The sequence below is a fragment of the Cetorhinus maximus genome, chromosome 5, assembly GCF_964194155.1.
Source record: "Cetorhinus maximus chromosome 5, sCetMax3.hap1.1, whole genome shotgun sequence".
NCBI classification, from domain to species: domain Eukaryota; kingdom Metazoa; phylum Chordata; class Chondrichthyes; order Lamniformes; family Cetorhinidae; genus Cetorhinus; species Cetorhinus maximus.
Window position 1 is genome coordinate 168,111,194 of NC_135883.1, and position 16,950 is coordinate 168,128,143.

General features: G+C 45.2%; 1 protein-coding gene across 1 annotated transcript in view; it reads right to left on the reverse strand.

The window, feature by feature from the left end:
- Nucleotides 1-16,950, reverse strand: part of LOC144681151 (dynein axonemal heavy chain 8-like) — a 1,659,468-nt gene that overhangs the window by 873,174 nt on the left and 769,344 nt on the right. The window lies entirely within an intron of this gene.

Consider the following 16,950-nt stretch of genomic DNA (forward strand, 5'->3'; position numbering starts at 1 on the left):
GGTTCAGTGAATCCTCCCTGAAGGCCTCCGCCGGGTCATCCAGGAAAGGTGGGAGGTGCTGCTTTCCCAGGATGGTAGCAGTAGGCCCTCTCTTCTGCCCACAAAGGCCTGGATGAAGGTCGCAGTGAGGTTAGCATTCTGTGTTTCTGCAGGAGAAGAACGCCCACAGCGCAACTATTCCCAGACAGGAGGTGGAATCCCAGACATCAGAATCCCCACCCTGTATGAGGAGTTGGCTGCCGAATTAACCAGGGAGGAACAAGACTGTGTTTGAGAGTGGGATAGGGCTCCACCAGGAAGCCAGTGAGGATATCTCCAGTCTGCAGCCGTCAACTGCGCCCACTGAGTGGGAGATGTATTTAATTAGGGAACCTGATTAGTCAATCACTAAATCCTTCTTTTCTCCATTCAGGTACCAGCAAGAAACAGTGTGGGGGGGGAAGAAGGGGGGCAGGCAGGGGGGTTACAGGGAACAACAACCCAGACCAGCTCCAGCCCCAAACCCACCTCTTGAGGAGGATGCTTCAATCCATTCACCTGCACCCTCCACGAGCGCAGATCAATACACTGCCCTCGGTGAATCCAACCTCTGGACTAAGCTCAGGATCAGAATCTGGTGAGCACATCTATGACACAGGTCCACAGGTGGAAAAGGAACTAATAAGAAGTCCATGTTCAAATGCAGCAAGTCCTGGGCAATATCTAAGCTTGGGCTGACAAGTGGCAAGAGACATTCGTGCCATACACAAGTTCCATGCAATGACCATCTCCAACAAGAGATGGTCTAAAGAGACCTAAAAATCACCCCTTCGCATTCAATGACATTACCATCACTGGATTCCCCCTCTATAAACACCCTGGAGGTTACCATTGACCACAATATGAACTGAGTTAGCCATATAAACACTGTGGCAACAAGAGCAGGCCAGAGGCTGACTCTCCAAAGCCTGTCCACCATCTACAAAGCATAAATCAGAAGTGTTATAGGATACTCTCCACTTGCCTGGATGAGTGTAGCTTCAACAACACTCAAGAAGCTTAATGCCATCCAGGACTAAGCAGCCCACTTGATTGGCACCCCTTCCACAAACCTTCACTCCTTCCACCACCGACAAACAGAGGCAGCAGTATATACCATCTACAAGATGCTTTGCAGCAACTCACCAAGGGTCCTTGGGCAGCACCTTCCAAACCCATGACTGCTACCATCCAGAAGGACAAGGGCAGCTTATACAGGGAACAACACCGCCTGGAAGTTCCCCTCCAAACCACTCACCATCCTGACTTGGAAATATACCATCGTTCTTTCACTGTCGCTGGGTCAAAATCCTGGAACTCTCTCCCTAATAGCACTCTGGGTCTATCAACACCACAGAGACTGTAATGGTTCAAGAAGGCAGCTCACCACCACCTTATCAAGGACAATTATTAATGGGCAATAAATACTGGCCTAGCCAGCGACACACACACCCCGTAAATAAATTTTTAAAAAGACATGGTCTCACCAAGGCTCTATACAATTGCACAAGACGTCTTTACTCCTGTACGCAAATCACCTTATAATGAAGGCAAACATACCATTTACCTTGAAAAACTAAGCAGGTCTGGCAGCATCGGCGGAGAAGAAAAGAGTTGACGTTTCGAGTCCTCATGATCCTCATGTCCTCATGTTAGGGTCATGAGGACTCGAAACGTCAACTCTTATCTTCTCCGCCGATGCTGCCAGACCTGCTGAGTTTTTCCAGGTAATTCTGTTTTTGTTTTGGATTTCCAGCATCTGCAGTAGTTTTTTGTTTTTATACCATTTACCTTCCTCACTGCTTGTGGCAACTGCCTGCTAGCTTTGAGTGACTCATGAACAAGGACACCCAGGTCCCTTTGAATGTCAATACTTCCCAACCTTTCACCATTTAAGAGATACTCTGCCTTTCTGTTTCTTCTACCAAGTGGATAAGTTCACACTTTATCTCACTATATTCCATCTGCCATGCTTTTGCCCATTCACTTAGCATGTCCAAGTCCTCTTGAAGCCTCCTTGCATCCTCCTCACAATACACATTCCCACCTAGTTTTGTGACATCAGCAAATTTGGAAATATTATATTTGGTCCACATATCCAAATCATAGAGATTGTGAACAGCTATGGCCCCAGCACCGAATCTTGTGGAACCCCGCGAGTAACAGCCTGCCATCCTGAGAATGACCCATTTATTCCAGCCCTCTGTTTTCTGTCTGTGAACCAATTCTAAATCCATTCCGGTATATTGCTCCCAATCCCACGTGCTCTAATTTTGTGTACTAACCTCCTGTGTTGCACCTTATCAAAAGCCTTCTGAAAATGCAAATGCACTGCATCCACTGGTTCTCCTTTATCAATGCAACAAGTAAAATCCTCAAAAAACCCCAACAGGGTTGGCAAACATGATTTCCCTTTCGTAAGTTCACGTGGACACTGCCCAATCATATTGTTATTTTCTAAATGTCTAGTTACCACATCCTTTATAATACGTTCTAACATTTTCCCTATTACTGACTTTAAACTAACAGGCCCATAGCTCTCCGTTTTCGCTCTCCATCCCTTCTTAAATTGCAGGGTTACATTTTCCACCTTCCAATCTGCAGGCACCATTCAAAGATCAATAGAATTTTGAAAGATGACCACCAATGCATTCACTATCTCAATAGCCATCTCCCTCAACACTCTGGGATGTAGGCCATCAGGTCCAGAGGACTTATCAACCCTCAATCCAATTAATTTTTCAAGTACTGCCTCTTTATGAAGACTAATTTCTTTCAGGTCATCATTTTCATAAGCCCTTTGGTTCCCTAGTATTTCTGGGAGATTTTCTGTAACTTACTCTGTGAAGAGAGGCACAAAGGGCGGAATTGTCTAAAACATGTACTAAGAGCGGTAGTGGGTGGGGAAAAAGGTTGTTTTAACTGCAGGCTGAAATGGCAGGTTTTCATGCCATAGCGCCCCATTCAAGGCATGTCCTGCCTTACTAATAATGTGTGCATGGGAAACACACCGGATTGCTGGCTGGGCGGCTTCTTATTCACCCGCCGCTCCGTCACCTTCAGTAATCTGGGCGCCATATTTAAAGGGCACCTCTGCACAGAGTTTGCACTCTTTAAGGGATCAGAAGCTGATAGAAAGTCATGGCTGGCAAAGGGAGGAAACATGCCACCCAAATTTAGCGATGCCTCTCTCGGGCACCTACTGGACGGAGTGGAGGCTCACCGTGAAGGCGTCTAACCATGCTCTGGGCGAAAACCATGAAGCAAGGTCACCAATTCAGCATGGGATGTGGTGGCAGTGCTGGTGAGTGACAAAGCCCTGCATAAGAGGACAGCTACCCAGTGCTGAGAGAGGATGAATGATCTCCTCTGTTCTACCAGGATAAGTCACTCTTCTCATCACTCTCAACTCACACACTCACAAAACCATCACAAATCCACAGGGATCTCACTCACTGCAAGTTCAAGGAACATCACCATTTACTCTCTCACACACACCTTCATCTGTCTAGCGGATTGTGTCCTCATCCCATCAACGGCACCAGTCACCACCCACACGGTATCTTTCTCATCTGGCCTGGCAGGGGCCCTGCTTCCACTATCTCCATCTGTATTCATGCAGGACAAGCTGGTATACAACAAAAGGGAGAGCTCACAGATTGGTGAAGGAATGCCGGACATCAAGGTCTTCACAGACTTTGAGAATAGAGTCATTGAGCTGGCTCATAACAATCTGGACCTGTGTTGACGGTAAGGTAAGCGGTGCTCAACCAAGTGAGGATCCAGCAGTGCAACATCCATCAGATAACCATGCTGTGAGTGAGTTCCCCTGTTCCACAGTCCCCTGCCATGCTCTAATTATCTCTCCTTGCTTTTGCAGGCACATCTGAGATGCAGCCAAGGGGGTCCACGAGCCAGGTCCTCAACTCAAGCCCCGAAGACACCTTGGAAGAAGAATCTGATGACACCCCAATTGAAGACCTTTCACAGTGCTCACCCACACCGTCCACCACTGCAGGCACACACACCTCGGTGGGACCTAGTTCTAAAGTAGCCTCATGGTGAAAATCTGGTGAGCACATTGCACCATCTGATCCACAGCAAGCAGAGGCAGGGACTTACCAGGTTTCCAGCACTTGGAGGCCTGCTGGAGGCCAGAAATCTGCTGAGTTCAAGTTAGTTTCTGGAGCTGCAAAAGCAAGCTGAGCAACATCAGGAAGGGGTGCCTGCTGCAATCCTTAGATTACAAGGTGTAATGGAAGAGTCCGTCCGCCTTCATTCCGAGGTTATAGCGTCCCCCATCTTTTCAGCATCTATGACCGGTGATGCTGTGCTCCTGAAGGGGTCAGGCGCTGAAGGCTGGCAAAGAATCACGTCTGCATCTCCATGATATGTGCCTGATAACAGAGCGCAAGTGAGCTGCCCTCAGCCAGACAAGAATCAGATGATCAAAGAGACAATGTGGAGATCTATGGAGTGTCCTCACTTTTTTTTAATTCATTCATGGGACATGGGCTTCACTGGCTGGGCCAGCATTAATTGCCCATCCTTTGTTGCCATTGAGAAGGTGGTGGTGAGCTCCATTCTTGAACTGCTGCAGTCCCTGTGGTGTAGGTACACCCACAGTGCTGTTAGGAAGGGAGTTCCAGGATTTTGACCCAGCAGCAGTGAAGGAATGGCAAAATATTTCCAAGTCAGGATGGTGAGTGACTTGGAGGGGAGCTTCCAGGTGGTGGTGTTCCCAGCTAACTGCTGCCCTTGTCCTCCTACTGTCAAAGGAGCCTTGGTGAATTCTTGCAGTGCATCTTGTAGATGGTACACACTGCTGCTACTGTGTGTCGGTGGTAGAGGGAGTGAATGTTTGTGGATGTTGTGCCAATCCTTTGGGCTGCTTTGTTGTGGATGGTGTCAAGCTTCTTGAGTGTTGAGGGAGCTACACTCATCCAGGCAAATGGGGAGTGTTCCATCACACTCCTTACTTGTGCCTTGTAGATGGTGGACAGGCTTTGGGGAGCCAGGGAGTGAGTTTCTCGTCGCATGATTCCTAACCTCTGACCTGCTCTTGTGGCCACAGTATTTATATGGCTAATCCAATTCATTTTCTGATCAATGATAACCCCCAGGATGTTGATAGTGAGGGATTCAGTGATGGTAATGCCATTGAACATCAAGGGGCGATGGTTGTATTCTCTCTTGGAGATGTTCATTGCCTAGCACTTGTGTGGCATGAATGTTACTTGCCAGTTGTCACCCCAAGCCTGGATATTGTCCAGGTCTTGCTGCATTTGAACATGGACTGCTTCAGTATCTGAGGAGATGTGAATGGTGCAATCATTAATGAATATCCCCACTTCTGATCTTGTGATGGAAGGAAGGTCATTGATGAAGCAGCTGAAGATGATTGGACTGAGGACACTATGCTGAGGAACTCCTGCAGTGGTGTCCAGGAGCTGAGATGCCTGAACTCCAATAACCACAACCATCTTCCTTTGTGCTAGGTCTGACTCCAACCAGCGGAGAGTTTTCCCCCTGCTTCCCATTGATTCCAGTTTTGCTAGGGCTCTTTGATGCCACACTTGGTCAAATACAGCCTTGATGTCAAGAGCAGTCACTCTCACCTTACCTCGGGAGTTCAGCTCTTTTGTCCATGTTTGAACCAAGACTGTAATGAGATCAGGGGCTGAGTTGCCCTGGAGAAACCCAAGCTGGGCGTCAGTGAGCAGGTTATTGTTAAGCAAGTGCCGTTTGATAGCACTGTTGATGACCCCTTCCGTTACTTTACTGATGATCAAGAGTACATTGGTGGAGTGGTAATTGGCCAGGTTAAATTTATTGTGCTTTTTGTGTACAGGGCATACCTGGGTAATTTTCCACATAGCCAGGTAGAAGCCAGTATTGGCACGGCAAGTTCTGGAGCACAAATATTCAGTGCATTGCCAGAATGTTGTCAGGGCCCATAGCCTTGTTGTCACCATCCTCCTGGAATCTAGCGTCTATTAGAGGCCCTACTGTGTCTCCATGATGTGAACCTGACTGCTACCACACACAAGTCAAACATTCACAGATGCAAGGTGAAGATGTCAGGACTGTCCTCACTGCATCTCGTCATCAACTTCCACGAATGTTGTGGCAATGAGGTGCCACCCGAGCACGCCTGCATTGTCTGGCCAGTGCGATGGACTCATTGCTGGCATCCTTACCTTCGAGGACCTCATCATCATTATCCCCTTTGATGTCTTCCTCATCAGAGGAGACATGCAGCTCCTCCATCTCTTCCTCCCCCTGTTGCTGCACCAGGTTGTGGAGTGCGCAGCAGGCAACAATGATGCGCGACACCCTTGGTGAACGGTATTGCAATGCTCCACTGGACCTGTCGAGGCACCTGAACCTCATTTTCAAAATGCCTATCATTTGCTCCACCAAAGTCCCCGTCGCAGCATGAGCCTTGTTATATGGTCGCTCTGTTAAAGTCTGAGGCCGCCATATGCGTGTCATCAGCCATATCCTCTGTGGGCATCCCTTGTCCCCGAAAAGCCAATCCTGCAGCCTCTCTGGACCCTGGAAGATGTCAGAGACCTGAGGTCTGCTAAGGATGTAGGATTAAGAGAGTGCGAGAGGAGCAGCGGGGCCATTAATAGTGAAAGAGCAAGAGCAGCAGCGGGGCCATTAACCGCAAGAGAGTGCGAGAAGAGCAGCGGGGTCATTAACAGTGAGAAGTAAGAGAAGAGTGAGAGACTGTTAAAGAGCGCAGAGAGAGAGAGGCAAAAGACTACTAAAGAGCACAGAGAGCAGCTGTTTGGTGAGTAGGATCGGTGAGTATTTCTAGTCTTTAAAGTAAAAGTAAGGTCTTTACTTTGTGTTTAGGTCTCTAGTCTTTTTTCTCTTTTTTTTCTCTTTTTCTTAAAAATAGTTTGTTAAGTATAAGATCAATACTGGTGTGTACAACAATTACAATGAAGTGTAAAGAGTGGAGGATTCTTCAAGCGTAAAAATCAGGGATACTAGAAAATTAAATAAGTGATTAAATAAAATAAGATAGTGATGGCAAAATGGGTGATGTGCTACTGCTGCAGCATGTGGGAGCTGCTGGACACCAAGGTGATCCAGAGTGCACAGATCTGTGGTAAGTGTTTGCAGCTCAAGGAACTTTGGATCCGAGTTAAGGAGCTGGAGTCTGAGCTGCAGACATTGCACCACATCAAGGAAGGGGAAAGTTACCTGGACACTTTGCTCCAGGAGGCAGCCATGCCCCTCAATTCAAATTTGGTCTGTGATCAGGGACAGGAGGGTGTGACTGCAGGTGAAGCAGGTATGAGGACCCAGGGGGTAGCATTCGAGGAGCCTCAGCCCCGACAACTGTCAAACAGTTATGAGGCACTTGCAAGCTGTGTGGGAGAGAGTGGGGACTGCAGGGAGGAAGAGTGAACTGATCATGGCACAGTGGTACAGAGGGCCATTCAAGTGGGGCAAAAAAATAGGAACGTAGTAGTGGTAGGGGACAGTATAATTAGGGTAATAGATACTGTTCTCCACAGGCATCGGCGTGAATAGACTAGAAAGGAGGTTCTGCTGAAAGAATTTAAATAGTCAGGAGCTAAATTACAAAGCAGAGTCTCCAAGGTAATCCATTCCCAAGATAATCTTGGGATTACTATCTGAGACACGGGTAAACTGGCATAGGGTAAATAAAGTCAAGGAGTTAAAGATGTAGCTCAAAGTTTGGTATGGAGGAATAGGTTTCAGTTCATGGAACACTGGCACCAGTACTGGGGTAGAAGGGAGCTGCTCCAGTGTGGTGGGCTTCACTTGCACCATGCTGGGACCAATGTCCAGGCAAATCAAATAACTGGGACTGTAGAGAGGGCTTTAAACTAAATAGAGGGAGGGAGGGTTCTGGAGAGGGGATACATAGGCTAACAAAGCAAAAGGATATGGCAGCATTGCAGCACAGCTATTTAGGTATTGAAACCAAGGGTGTGACAGGAAGGGACAGAATATACAAACATTAAAAAAGAAGCAGCAAATGGGGTCAAAGAGGGTGGGGGTGGGGAGGTGGGGAATGGTAAAAAGGCAAAATTAATGGCTCTTTACTTAAATAAATTACACAAATAGAGGTTAATGGGTATGATCTTATAGCAATTACGGAGACGTGGTTACATGGAGATCAAAGCTAGGGACTAAACATTTAGGGGTATGTGACTTTTTCAAAAGGACAGGCAGGAAGGAAAGTGTGGTGGGTAGCTTTGTTAGTACGAGATGGAATAAGTATGATAGCAAGAAATGATCTTGGATCAGAAGATGTAGAATCCATATGGGTGAAGGTAAGAAGTAACAAGGGGAAGAAGACACTGGTGGGAGTAGTCTATAGGCCCCCCCATCAGTAGCTATGCTGTAGGACAGAGAATAAATCAGGGAATAATAAGGACATGTAAAAAAGGCAGTACAATAATCATGGGTGACATTAATCTTCATGTAGGCTGGGGAAATCAAATTGGCAGAGGTAGCCACAAGCAAGAATTCATAAAGTGTATTTAGGACAGTTTCTGAGAACAATAGATTGTGGATCCAACCAGGGATAAGACTATTTTGGATCCAGCAATGTGTAATGAGGCAGGTTTAATAAGTGATTTCAGAGTAAAAGAAACAGTGACCATAACATGGTAGAATTTAGCATTCAGTTTGAGAGTGAGAAACTTCATTCGGAAACAACTGTGCTAAACCTAAATAAGGGTAATTACAAAGGAATGAGGGCAGAGTTGGTTGGAGTGGACGGGAGAGGAGTTTATTAGAAATGGCAGATGTTTAAGGAAATAGTTCATGACTGACAACAAAGATATATCCCAGTGAAAAAAAAAGGATTCTAGGAAGGGGATAAACCAACAATTGTTAACTAATGAAGTTAAGGATAGGATCAAATTGAAAGAAAAAACGTACAATGTGGCAAAGATTAGTGGTAAGCCAGAGGATTGGGAAAGTTCTAAAAATCAACAAAAGATGACCCAAAAAAAGGGAGAAAATAAACTCTAAGGGTAAACTAGTAAGTAATATAAAAATGGACAGTAAGAGCTTCTTTCAATATATATAAAGGAAGAGAGAGAGACCAAAATGAACATAGGCCCCTTAGAGAAGAGGCTGGGGAAATAATTATGGGGAACCAGGAAATTGCAGAAGAGTTGAATAAATACTTTGGATCAGTCTTCATGGTATAATACATGTCTTCACGGTAGAAACACTAAAAGCATTCCAAAAATACTAAATAATCAAGGGGGAAAGTGGATGGGGGGTGCGGGGAATAAATATAATAACTATCACTGGAGAAAAAGTACCAGAGAAACTAATGGGGCTAAAGGCCAGTAAGTCCCCTGGACCTGATGGGTTGCATCCTAGAATATTAAAGAAGGTAGCTATACAAATATACAAATAGTGGATGCACTGTTAGTAATCTTCCAAGTGTTCTTAGGTTCTGGAAAAGTCCCAGCTGATTGGAAAACTGCCAATGTATTGCCCTTATTCAAAAGGGAAACAAAAAACAGGTAACTATAGGCCAGTTAGCTTAACATCCATTATTGGAAAAATGTTAGAGTCCATTGTAAAGGATGCAATAGCAGAACATTTAGAAATGCATAATATAATCAAGCTTTGTCAGCATGGCTTCATGAAGGGGAAATCATGCCTGACCAATTTATTAGAGTTTTTTGAGGAGGTAACTAGCAAGATAGATGAAGGGGAACCAGTAGATGTATAATATTTGGATTTCCAAAAGGTGTTTGATAAGGTACCACTCATAAGGCTACTTAATAAGATAAGAGCCCATGGTGTTGGGGGTAATATATTGGCATGGATAGAGGGTTGGCTAACTGATAGAAGACAGAGAGTTGGGATAAGGGGGACATTTTCAGGATGGCAACCTATAACTATTGGAGTGCCACAGGGATCAGTGCTGGGACCACAATTATTTACAATATATTAATGACTTAGGTGAGGGAAGTGAATGTACTATCGCCAAGTTTGTGGATGACACAAAAAAAGGTGGGAAGGCAAGTGGTGAGGATGACACAAAGAGTCTACAGAGGTATATAGACAGGTTAAGTGAGTAGGCAAAGAGTTGACAGATGGAATATAATGTAGGAAAATGTGAGGTTATGCATTTTGCCAGGAAGAATAGAGGAGCTGAATATTACTTACATGGAGAAAGACTGCAGAAAGCTACACAAAGAGGGACTTTGGAGTCCACATGCATGAATCCCAAACAGCTAGCATACAAGTTCAGCAGGTAATAAAGAAGGCAAATGGAATGTTGGCCTTTATTTCAAAGGGAATTAAGTATAAAAATAGGGAAATCTTGCTAAAACTATACAAGGCACTAGTTAGACCACACCTAGAATACCGTGAACAGTTTTGGTCCCCTTATCGAAGGAGAGATATACTGGCATTGAAGGCAGCCCAGAGAAGGTTCACTAGGTTATCGCGGGTATGGAGGGATTTTCTTATGGGGACAGGTTGAGTAGGTTGGGCCTGTGCTCATTGGAATTTAGAAGAATGAGAGGCGACCTTATTGAAACATATAAGATTCTTAGGGGGCTTGACAGGGTAAATGCTGAGAGGCTGTTTCCCTTTCTGGAAGAGTCTAGGACCAGAGGGCATAATCTCAGGGTAAGGGTTTCCCATTTAAGACAGAGATGAGGAGGAATTTCTCCTCTCAAAGGGTAGTGAATCTGTGGAGCTCTTTACCACAGAGAGCTGTAGAGGCTGGGTCGTTATGTATATTCAAGGCTGAGGTAGCAGATTTTTAATCAGCTAGGGAATCAAGGATTATGGGGAAAAGGCAGGAAAGTGGAGTTGAGGGTTATCAGATAAGCCATGATCTCACTGAATGGCGGAGCAGACTTGATGGGCCGAATGGCCTAATTCTGCTCCTACGTCCTATGGTCTTATTGAGTCGTGGGCACTCACTGGGAATTATACGCAGACCTGTAGGATGCATTTCTGGTGGTCACCCACCAGCTGAACATTCAGTGAATGGGAAGCCCTTGTGGTTGACTGCTTGTCACCATGGAGATTTAAGCACCAGGTGAGTGCAGTCAATGGCACCTTGCACCTATGGAAAACATGAGATCTGCACAAATCCCAGCGCTCTTGCTTCCTGCCTTTCCTGATCCCAGGTGAAATGCACTTCATGAAGATGGCATCCGTGACCTCCTGGGTGCACTTGTGCATGAAGACTTGTGAGATCCTGCAAAGGTCACCTGTGGAGCTCTGAAAGGAGCCACTGGTGTAGAAATTAAGCGCCACAGTCACTTTCATGGCTAATGACAGTGGATGCCCTCCATGTCCCTGTAGCGCCAAATTTTGCAGCAGGTGGCATATGTGACCAACCAGTTTCCTAGAGATGCACAGTCTTCTGCGATACTGGTTCTCAGTCATCTGCAGGAATGCAAGCATCGTCTATAGACCCTGGGTCTAGGAAAGCACCTACGAGCGATGGCTCGATATGAATCTTCAGCTTCGTGTGCCGCCCTCTCATCTTGAGGGAGGTGCTCCTCACTTTGCTGAGCCAGATGCCTCTGACGCTTTATTCTTCTTCTTCTCTGCTCCGTGGAAGCCATGAGGCATACTACTAAATCATCAGGCTCCATGATCTTAATGTTCTCCTGCAGGATCAAAGAGAGAGACATGTGGGCTAGCATAACTGTCCTAAGAACCTCTCTTGGTTAATCTGAAGGCCTCTTCACGCATGCGGGAGTGTGCTGGCCACCACTTGGATGGCTAGTGTGTAGTGCACTCATTGGCTGTCCAAAATCCCACTCACCTCCACCCCACTCCACTTGACCGATTGGCAGCAGCTTTGACCACTGCACTGCCTGTTGTGCTCTCAACTCAGGCACAGGCATTCTCCTAACCCACACTACAAGCTGCACTGTTAGCTTGAGCAATGATGGGTACTGGTCGAAACTTTAAGAAAGACATTGCAAGGAGCTGTGAATGCCTCCACCACTGACTACTCCATAGCTACCTTTTGCAAGGGTAACTTGCCCATTTGTCCAATTGCTCTGCTGTCCCTTAAAACATAATTAATTTACAGTCTGTGCCCAAGGGGTGAAAGGCTCTGGAAAATTTGGTAGCATTTTTATGCTTTTGCGTTGCTTGAGTGGGCAGAAACACTCCAGAGGCCTGACTCCTGGCATGCCAATGGAGCTGTAGCTGAACAGTCTCAGCTGCGGAAGGATACTCACTTTTGACTTGCGTAGCCACTTTTCTCATCCCTCCCTGCTTCCTCCCACCCTCTGCATGTTCTTGAGTACTTCCTTCAGCCTGTGCTGCCTTGCCCCCACCACCCCCCAGCATGTGCTTGAGTACTTCCTTCAGTCTGTGCCACCTTGCCCCCACCACCTCCCAGCATGTGCTTGAGTACTTCCTTCAGTCTGTGCCGCCTTGCCACCCTCCACCTCCCAGCATGTGCTTGAGTACTTCCTTCAGTCTGTGATGCCAACCCTAGCCCCAGCCTGACCCACACTGGAGGCCTTGCCCTGGTACAGCACTGAAAGCAGGGGGAGAAAGCGACTTGCCTGTGCCCCCCACAGATGTACGGCACCTCTTGATGTCCTACAGGCGATACTCGTGAGCACTGCCCAAGGTTGTGTGCATCATTGAAACAAAAAACAAGACAACCTCGAAGTTCAGGTCGCCAAGTGCACACCCTTTAAAGGCAGTTGTGAACCACGCTGTTCTAAAGTCATGCCAACGCGGATAATAATTTCGACGTGGAGGGAATGATCCCAGCGAGCAGGGCTTATAGTGAGATGTTAAAGTATTGAAATGAGGTTCTCGACATGCACGGCGGAAACACAGCCTGCCATTGACGGGTGGAGCGGACGATAACAAACTGGTTTTACGACGGCATGAAACCAATTTTTGGCCTTCTTGCCATATTGTTCCCCTGCTCCATTCCCCACCCACCATGACACCCGGAGCCAACAGGTCCAGAAAACTCCAGCCAAAATAATTGTTTAGCTTCTCTGCCACTTCCCTATTCTCCACTATAGGTTCTCCTATCTCCACCTGTAATGGGCCCACATTTACCCTTGCAAATATTTTCCTTTTCATACATCTAAAGAAGCTTTTACAGTCCATCTTTATGTTTCTCGCTAGCTTGCATTCATGCTTTCTTTTCCCTTCAGCAGTTTCTTGGTCCTCCCTTGCTGGATTCTCCCAATCCTCGATCTTACCACTTTTTATGGCCACCTTATAAGTCACCTCCTTTGATCTAATGCAATTTTTAACTTGTTTTGTTAGCCATGTTTGATTCCCCTTTCCTGTTGGGTTTTTGTGTCTTAGAGAAGGGTATATTTGTCGTGGACCAGGTAACATTTCTTTAAGTACAAGTCATTGGCCGGGGTTTTCTGACCCCATCACGGGCAGGACCCGCCATGGGTGAGGCGGCGCCCCAGCCAGAAATCCATTGACTTGTGGCGGGACCGGAAAACCCCGGAAGCGGGCGGGTGCGGAAAATCCTGCCCATTGTCTGTCTACAATCAAATTTTTTGGTGTATTTTCCCAATCCACCAGAGCCTACTTGCCCCTCAAACCTTCATAATTTCTTTTGTTCAGATTTAAGACCATAGTTTTGTCATGAAGAGATTAATGTCTATAATGTTATTGAAAGTTATTTTTAAATTTGAATTATAGTAGGGTCTGTGTCTATGTGTGTGTGTCTATGTGTGACTTAATTGGATTAAAGCCAGCTAGTCTGAGTGTTTTGATGTATAGTAGTTTGAGATGTTAATTAGATAAACGTAAGGAGTAAAAGGCAAAGTGCAATTTGCATTTGCATGAATAAACCATTCAAAAGAATGGGTAAAATCTTGCACTTAGCTGGGAGACACCAAGCAATGTGTTTATATTACCAATAAAATTGGTGGAATGAAAGGATCATTTCTCAGAGAGGTAATATTAAAAAAAAGCTCATAATACAATGGAAAATTTACGCTCAATGGGGAAGCTAGGTATAAACCAAAAGGAGTTTTTGGTGTGAGTCAGAGACATCTAAGATCTAAGCACCCTGTAAGCCTACAACTGTATCTGAAAAGGAGCAAAATTGCAAGGGGCCTCATTTTGAATTCATAAGGCCAATTGTGCTTTCCCTGGTATCTGTTTAAAGTCTATTGGTTATTGTTGCCTCAGTGAAGATTTACCTGGGAGTGATTAATTTGGGGATTTGTTTAAGAGTTATTATGGTAGTAATTTGTAGACATGTGTATGTCTTTAAATTGTTGCTAAATTAATAAATGTTTAATTTAATTTGATATAAAAAAAAACCTCTTGAAGCTTGTTGGTTTTATTCCTGAATTCAGAGCTGCATCTCAAACATACCAATTGAAAATATAGGATATGATAGTTGTTCAAGTTTCCCTCTAGGATTTAAACAACTCAGCCTTTACCAATTGCTGTGTCATAACAGTTTCAAAATGAACCTTTACATTTTCAAACTTTTTAGGTACTGCCAGGACCACTCGGCTCTAGACTGCATTGCAGCTTTAGTCTAAACATGGGCAAAAGAGCTGAACTCAAGAGATTATGTGAGAGCGATTGTCCTTGACATCAGAACAGCATCTGACTCAGTGTTACAAAATGGAAGTCAATGGGAATTGAGGCAAAAACTCCATTCGTTGGAGTCATACCCATCGAAAAGAGAAAATGGTGTGGTTGTTGGAGGCCAATCATCTCGATACCAGGACATTGCTGCAGGAGTTTAGGGTGAGAGCTTAAAAAGACGCAAGGGTAGAGAGAGAGAACGATGAGAGGTTTAAAGAGGCACAGAAGGGGAGAGAGAGCAGTGAAAGTTAAAGAGGCGCAAGCAGAGAGAGAGAGAGAGCAGCGAGGACTTAAAGAGGTACAAGGACAGAGCATGGTGAGGCCAGTCTGTGGACCGACCACATTTTGGAAAAAAAATCAAAGTCTGACATCACAGGGAAACAGGTAGTGATTAGTTGGTAAGTTATTTGTTTTCTTTGAAAGTTCATCTAATTTATTAGTAATTGTAAGGTTTTATTAGTATTAGTAAATTTTACTAGCAGTAGTAAAGCTTATTTGGAGTAGGAGGGTATATTAATTATAAATTAATTTAGGAAATAAATTAATTAACACATAATAAAGATGGCAGGGCAAGTGTTGTGACTGGAGAATGTGGTGCCTCCTGGACACAAGTGTGATCCAGAGCAAATACGTCTGCAGTAAGTCCCTGCGGCTTGAGGATCTTCGGCTGAGAGCCATTGTACTGGAGGCCGAGCTGCAGACACTGCGCTGCATCAGGGAGGGGAAAGTAATCTGTACCAGGAGGTAGTCACATCTCTTAGGATAGGGCTTTCTGATCCAGCCAATGGTCAGGGACAGGATAGTGCGACTGTGAGTGAGGCAGGTACGGGGATCCAGAAAGTAGAAATGGAGGAGTCTAAGCCCTTGCACTTGTCCAACAGATTCGAGGATTCTTGTAGCCTGTATGGATGAAAATGAGATTGGCAAGGTGGATGAGCAAACTGACCATGGCACCACGGTACAAAGCACCATTCAAACGGGGGGAGATAATCAGAATGTAATGGTAGCGGGGGATGGTATAATCAGAGGGATAGACATAGTTCTCTGCTATTGAGAGCATGAGCCCCGATGGTTGTGTTGCCTGTCCGGTGTCAGGATTCCAGACATCTGTTCAGGGCTGGAGAAGAACTTGCAGTGGGAGGGGGAAGATCCAGTTGTCATGGTCTAAGTTTGATGCCAGTGATATAGAGAAGCATAGGAAAGACAATCTGCTTAGGGATTATGAGCAGCTAGGGGCCAAATTAAAAAGCAGAGCCTCAATGGTAATAATCTCTGGATTATTACCTGAGCCATAAACAAATTGTCATAGGGTAAATAAGATTAGGGAGATGAAAGCATGGTTCAAAGCATGGTGGCATAGTGGTATTGTCAGTTGGAGAAGTGGGTTTCAATTTATGGGGTACTGGAACCAGCACTGGGGAAAGTCGGAGCTGTACTGTTAGGACATAGTTCACCTGAACCAGTGTTCTGGAGAGTCGTATAACTAGGGTGGCAGAGAGGCCTTGAAACTAAATAGTGGAGAGAGGGGATCTTGCAAGAGGCAATGTAACAAATCAAAAGGAAACAATAAGGTAATAGAGCAGTGTAGCGATTTGGATCATGATAACTGGTGTGTGGCAGGAAAGGACACAGAGTAAAGACTTAAACGTTCACCAGCAGATAAGACTGGAGAGTGCAAAGATGATAAAAGGATGGAGTTAAAGAGTCTATATCTGAATGCCTGCAATATTCATAACAAAATGGATCAATTGTTAGCACAGATATAAATAAATATGTATGAACAGATAGCCATTACAGAGACATGGTTGCAGGGTGACCAAGGCTGGGACCTAAACGTTGAAGGGTATCTGACATTTTGAAAAGATAGAAAACTAGGAAAAGGTGGTGGAGGTAGCTCTGTTAATTAAGGATATCATTAGTACAACAGTGAGAGATTACATTAGCTCAAAAGATCAAAATGTCAAATCTATTTGGGTAGAGATAAGAAATAGTAAAGGTAAGAGGTCACTTCTGGGAGTAGTTTATAGGCCCCCTAACAGTCGTTACATAGTAGGACAGGGCATACAGGAATAAATAAATGGGGGCGCATGTAAAAAAGGTACTACAATAATCATGGATGATTTTAATCTACACATAGATTGAATGAATCAGTTTGGCAAAGGTAGCCCGGAACATGAGTTCATAGAATATCTTTGGGATAATTTCTTAGGGCAGTCCACTCTTGAGCCAACCAGGGAGCAGGCTATTTGGGACCTGGTAATGAGTAATGAGACAGGATCAATCACTACCCTCATGGTAAAGGGCAGGTGGTGGTTTAGTGGTATTGTCAGTGACTAATGT